Below are 6,000 nucleotides of genomic sequence, written 5' to 3'. Positions count from 1 at the left end.
GGTTTCCTGTGAATATGGTATTGCTGGGATCTCTGGGGACAGTCAATCAACTGACATAACTTGGGTCAGTCATCCACCGTCAGCTTGGAAAAGCTCTGAAGAAGAGTTTTGGTGACAGCCAGGAACTATTTACAGCAGCATGTGATACAAAATAGGATGAGAAGAGGAAGACATGCAATGACTTCTGGCTACACAGTAAATAGCTCAGTGTTTAAGGTGGAAGAAAATGAAAGGTGGGAGAAGCAGAAAGAGAACACTCCATCTGGCTTGAAGAAATTGGAAGAGATGACAGGAAAGAAGGACTTTTTTTCATTTATCAGACTGTTACTTCTTGAAGAATGCAAGTGAAGGGTTTCTCCAGCAGAAGCAGAAGCCAATGGCTTCAAAAGAATCCGTGTACAGCATGTTGAGATGGTGAGATGTGATACTCCAGATACTTCAGAGCAGTGAAGGTTCTAATTTTGATCAGTCTTCCAGAGAGAGATAAAAATGAGAGATTCTTGGAGTGAATTAGAGGGAAATTGCAAATTCAAATTTTAATTCTTAATGACTGTTTTAAATTAAAAGTTGACCACATTATGATTAAAGATGGCTCACAGATCCTTCTTCCTCCTAATGGTTTTGGCACGGGATGACAGTGTAGCTTTTGGACTCAGTACACAGAGTTGAGAGATGTGACTGAACAATTACACTTCTGTTTCTTTGTTTGCTTAGGTTTGATTTTGCCTATTTTGAATTTGGCCTTGGGATACTATCCTCACTGTTCTTGGAATGATAATAAAAATTTAAATACTAACTACATAAGAAAGCGAAGAAAACTCTGTGAGTTGCTCGTGCTTCTCTCTCATTCATCTAATAGTGGGATAATAGTGAACAGCTCAAATTACATGGGATTTATTTCATGCAACTTCAGATGCTTAAAACCTAGATGTTGTAGATATCAAATTTTCTAAAACATTACTGAAAAACAAGTAGCAGAAGTTATCACTCAAGAAGTAGTATAGGGTATCAAATTTTTTACCTTAGAAAATGTGTGTCCAAACTGTTGGCTTTTCATACTCACCAAAACCTGCACCAGTGAAGGTGACCCACTGAGCTGTTGGAGCAGAGCATGGCCCAGAGGAAGGCCATGAAGATGATCAGAGGGCTGGAGCAACTCTCCTATGAAGAAAGGCTGAGGGAGTTGGGCTTGTTCAGCCTGGAGAAAAGAAGGCTCTGGGAAGACCACTTTGTGGCCTCCCAGTACTTGAAGGGAGTTTATTAACAGAAAGGATATCAACTTTTAATACAGGTAGATAGTGAAAGGACAAGGGGAATGGTTTAAAACTAAAAGAGGGAAGATTTATATTAGATATTATAATGAAATTATTTCACTCAGAGGGTGATGAGGTGCAGGAATATGTTGCTCAGAGAATTGGTGGGTGTCCCATACCTGGAATTGCTCAAGGCCAGATTGGATGGGATCCTAAGCAATCCCATTTAGTGGGTGGCCATCATGCACATAGCAAGGAGTTTAGAACTAAGTGATCTTTGACGTCCCTTCCAACTCAAACCATACTATGATTCAGTGATTCTATCATTCTATGCTCCTAGACCATCACTAAAAAGAACTGCTACTTGATGTAAAACTTATCTGCAAATACAGCAAACCTGTGAAGAAGGGATATAATTCATTTCAGTAGTGGTGATGTAATGGACAATTATCAGGCTCAAATAAGGAAAACTATTAGGAAGGGTGCAGTGCTCATACTAATCATGTTTTAAGATTTTTATACAGTGCTATCTCCAATAGGAGATGAGTACAAAAAGTTGTAGGCACAGCTGACAGTCCCTCCTACAGCTCAATTTGCCTGACACATTCCATTAGAAGTCTCTGTTTTCAGCTATTTAAAATGTTGCCATAGATTAACCAAAGTTCTGGGCTACATTTTTCCTAGGCTGAGAATTTGTGATTTCTTTCAAGATTTCAGGTAAAAATGAAAACCTTTCTGCTGTGAAAGAAACTTTTTCTTTTCTTTTTTCTTTCTTCTTTCTTTTTTTTTTTTTTTGTGAAGAGCACTAATTGCTCCCATGCTTTAAAGCAGAAGCTTGGAGTTTACAGGTGGGGTCCAGATGCCATAAGGAGCTGCACAGATTTGAACAATGATGTGGAAAATGACCATATATGCTCAGATTGAAATAGAGACAATAAAGTTTGATCCAGTAGAGCAAAGGCGATGATTGTTCCCTTGGGGCCCCAGGCATAAAGAGGTGGAGCTGTTAGAGTGTGCCCAGAGGAGGAGCATAGAGACAATCAGAGGGCTGGAGCACCTCTGTTATGAAGACAGGCTGAGGGAGCTAGGCTTGTTCAAGCTGACAAACAAGATGGAGACTGACATTTCACACAGTTGGACAGTGATGGAACCACTGGCACTGTTGCCACTGCTGAAGTGCACCACCCACCACCTCACTGTGATCACATCCACTATTTGGTCTCCATAAATATTCAGCAAGGATCAGTGAATGTCAGCTGATGCAATGTTTTCCACGTGGAGAAATTCAGTGACACACCTTTGCTTCATATGCACTTCCACGTCAGACATCACTTTGTCAGAATGAGCTTCTGCTGCCATCTCTTGCTGCCAACAAAGCTGAATATTGGTGGGAAAGCTCAACCTCTACTGCCATAATACCAACATCCACTTCTGATGTCATGGGTCAACATAATAAAATATTTTTTTCTTTCTTTTGGAGCAGCCCTCATATATAATATAGTTAATTTATATGAATAACAAAACATTTTAATTTTTAATATTCTTTATTAAACCATAAAAAATGCAAGCAACAAAACCATAAAACTAGTGGGAAAGTTTTGTTAGTATTTATATATAGACCTTTATTTTGTGAAACTAATGCCTGCATCTTGTTCACTGGTGATGATTCAGTTCTTAGTGCGTTCTCAAGCATTCATCAGAGATTTTTTGATAAAATTTTGTTTTTTTCTATGCTTCATCCTTGAAAACAGTTGTTCTCAATTGACTAAGAGTGATGACATGAATAAAGTGTGATTGTAAAGCAAGGGGTATTCCTATCAGCTAAGTTAGGGCTTATAAAAGTCCGGTAGAGAAACATGATAACATTTGTGAGTTGAATATCTGATTACAGCTCTATACATTCCATTTGAAAATTTGTGGGTAATGCATTTATGTTGACTGAGAATTGACTTGCAAATATAAAAAAAAAACACAAAGTTGAAGATTTTTTTTACTGCAATCTTGAAACCTGCTTTAAAATTCCTTTATCACAATAGAAAGCACAGCTGCACATTTTTTTACTGTTCACAGGACTGTGTGATGCCAATGTATCAAAATGCATAACATTCTTTGCCATAGCTTGAGCTAGCATTGCACTGTGCCCTGTGGATACAGGGATACAGTCCAGATAGTGTGAATAGCACACTGATGTTCGATTGGTGTACCACATAGGTCATGGTCCTTCTCCACTCTCAGCAATGGCTCCTGGCTGTCCTAGCTGTTCTCTTAATAAAATGATCAAGAAACTAATATTTTTACAGAAACATGAATTAGGAAAAAAAAGAAGTCAAGGATGCCATCTATTATGTTTTCTATAGGCTTTGTCTTTTCACTGTGAAACATTTTGCAGAAACCACAGCATTTGGTTGTAACGAACTCTGTACATGGTGGACCATTCTCATACTAAAATCAGGCTCTGCCATTTTACAAGAAATTCTTCTGGCACCTGTGTACTCCTGAGCAACGAACTGCACCTCAGAGTGACTGAACTCTGGCTGTCTGATAACCTCTGCATAATGTAAAAAAAAGAGGCAAGTAGAAATTTTATGAAGCTACTTAAAAGCTTATCTCCTGCAGAAGGCTTCATTGTCCGTAGTCAGTAGAAGCCAGTGTAAACCCACCACTGATACTATTCTTACAGAAAAGATGCATTAACGCATTGGAAGCAAGAGAAAGTCATGTCAGACTCCAGCATGTGCTAGCAAAAAGAAATCCAAACAACAGAAAGAGCTGATGGCAGTTGCATTATTACTTATAATTTTTCCATTTATTCTTCTAAATTTCATTGATCTACAACTAGAAAACCAGGGCAATATCTCATACACCCTCTTCCATTTGTTATGACTTTGCTTTCATTACCTGTAGAATAGCTAGTGATTGCAGCAGTCTGCAGTGCTTAAATTTTGAATCAGATTCCTGTAGGTTCACAGGAAGGCAAAGGGTAATCCTCGATATCCCCCAAAATCTGACAGTCTGAAAAAATGTTGGCCTGCATTTCTCTGCGCAACGTATTTAAAAATCTCAGTAAGTTGATGTCCTCCTATGTTCTTTTATCTCTTTCCTTCCATTAGACAAAACTTGCTCCTTCTGTTTAACATTTTGACTACATCTTGTCCCTACAGCAATCACTTGGAGGACAGACAAACAGTTGATCCTTTTGTGTTTGTTTCTTCAGCATCCAAATGCCAGATGAGATAACTTCTTATACATGGGATACAAGGACTGTCTTTAAGACAATACTAATCCCTGCTGCTGTAATTGAAACCTAAAAAAGATTGAGAAGTGTTCGCTAGAAGTTTAGAATGAGTGAATGTGCTTGAAAGACCCATCAACTGTTTCACTGGACTCAAGTATAATGAAGAATCATAGAATCACAGAATCATAGAATGGTTTGGATTGGAAGGAACCTTTAAGATCATCTAGTTCCAACCCCCTACTATAGGCAGGGACACCTCCCTCTGGACCAGGTTGCTCACAACCCCATCCAGCCTGGCCTTGAATGCTTCCAGGGAGGGGGCATGCCTCTCTGGGCAACCTGTTCCAGTGTCTCACCACCCTCACGGTAAATAATTTCTTCCTATTATCTAGTCTAAATCTACTCTCTTACAGTTTAAAAAGAAAGATGATATTAGAGAGATATAAATCATGCATTGTTATAAGCAATAAATAAATATAAATAGGTAAGCACATCAAAATTTCCTATATACTTACAGATACAAAAATGAAAATATTTTAAAAGTAACAAAGCAGTAATATTACTTAAATCTGTCATTTCAAGAGAGAAGTTATTTTTTCTTTTTCTCATACCCAATTTATACTGAAGTAACAACCATCTTTATGCACTGTACAGTGACTTGCAAACAGAATTCTGCTCTGCATGGACAGCAAAATCAGCCATTAAAATGATTTTGCATCCATAACAGCACAGAGAACCAAAATAAAGAACAGTAATTTATTCTACTGCATTTATAATTTCCTCCTGTTTTACATCACTACTGGAAATGGAAAAGGGGGGGAGTGAAATAGGAGTTCTGGTTCTGAAAAAAAAACAGCTCTGCTTCTCTTCATTCAAAAGCTTAATCAGAAAGAGAAAGGGAGCAGCCTCAATTGAGTAAGACAGTTTTCATCACATGCTGCTTCACCAAACAGGGTTTTGACATAGTCATATTTTGTGTTCCCCAAAATAGCACTTCAACATGCTTCAGTTTCTGAACTTGTTTTTTTTTAACTCCTTTGAATTTAATTAGGCTATTCATCAGCTTGGTAAATGCAAAGAACCTTTTAAAAGGGAACAGTGTTTGATTTTTTAAGTGATGTAATCACTCCATCTAACTGTAAAAAGATACTTCCCAGTGAGCTATTTCAAAGGGTTTTAATATTCAGTTTACAAAATAAAATAAAAAAATCCTCTGTCCTTATTTTAATATTTAACCAGGAAGCCACCATAATATCCCTGAGAGTGACCCCCTTTACCTAGAAAACCCCTGTGTACGCTGTTTTTGGTGGGCATTTTCAAAGCCCTGAAAGCCCAATTTTTGAGCAGTCCTTTAAATAAGTTAGAAACATGCAATTCCTGTTTAAAGTAGCAGTGTAAACCATGGCTGCTGTTGCTTGCACTTTCTCTTTTCACTCCTCTTGTCCTTTTTGTTTTCCTGATGAACTGACGGTCCTGCGTGCCCAAAAGCTAGATCTTATACCTTGTTCCTCA

This window comes from Lagopus leucura, unplaced genomic scaffold (assembly GCF_019238085.1).
Source record: "Lagopus leucura isolate 7727_CA_CO unplaced genomic scaffold, USGS_WTPT01 Super-Scaffold_100001, whole genome shotgun sequence".
NCBI classification, from domain to species: Eukaryota; Metazoa; Chordata; class Aves; order Galliformes; family Phasianidae; genus Lagopus; species Lagopus leucura.
The sequence above is the reverse complement of the archived record's forward strand: the minus strand, read 5'-3'. Positions refer to the sequence as shown.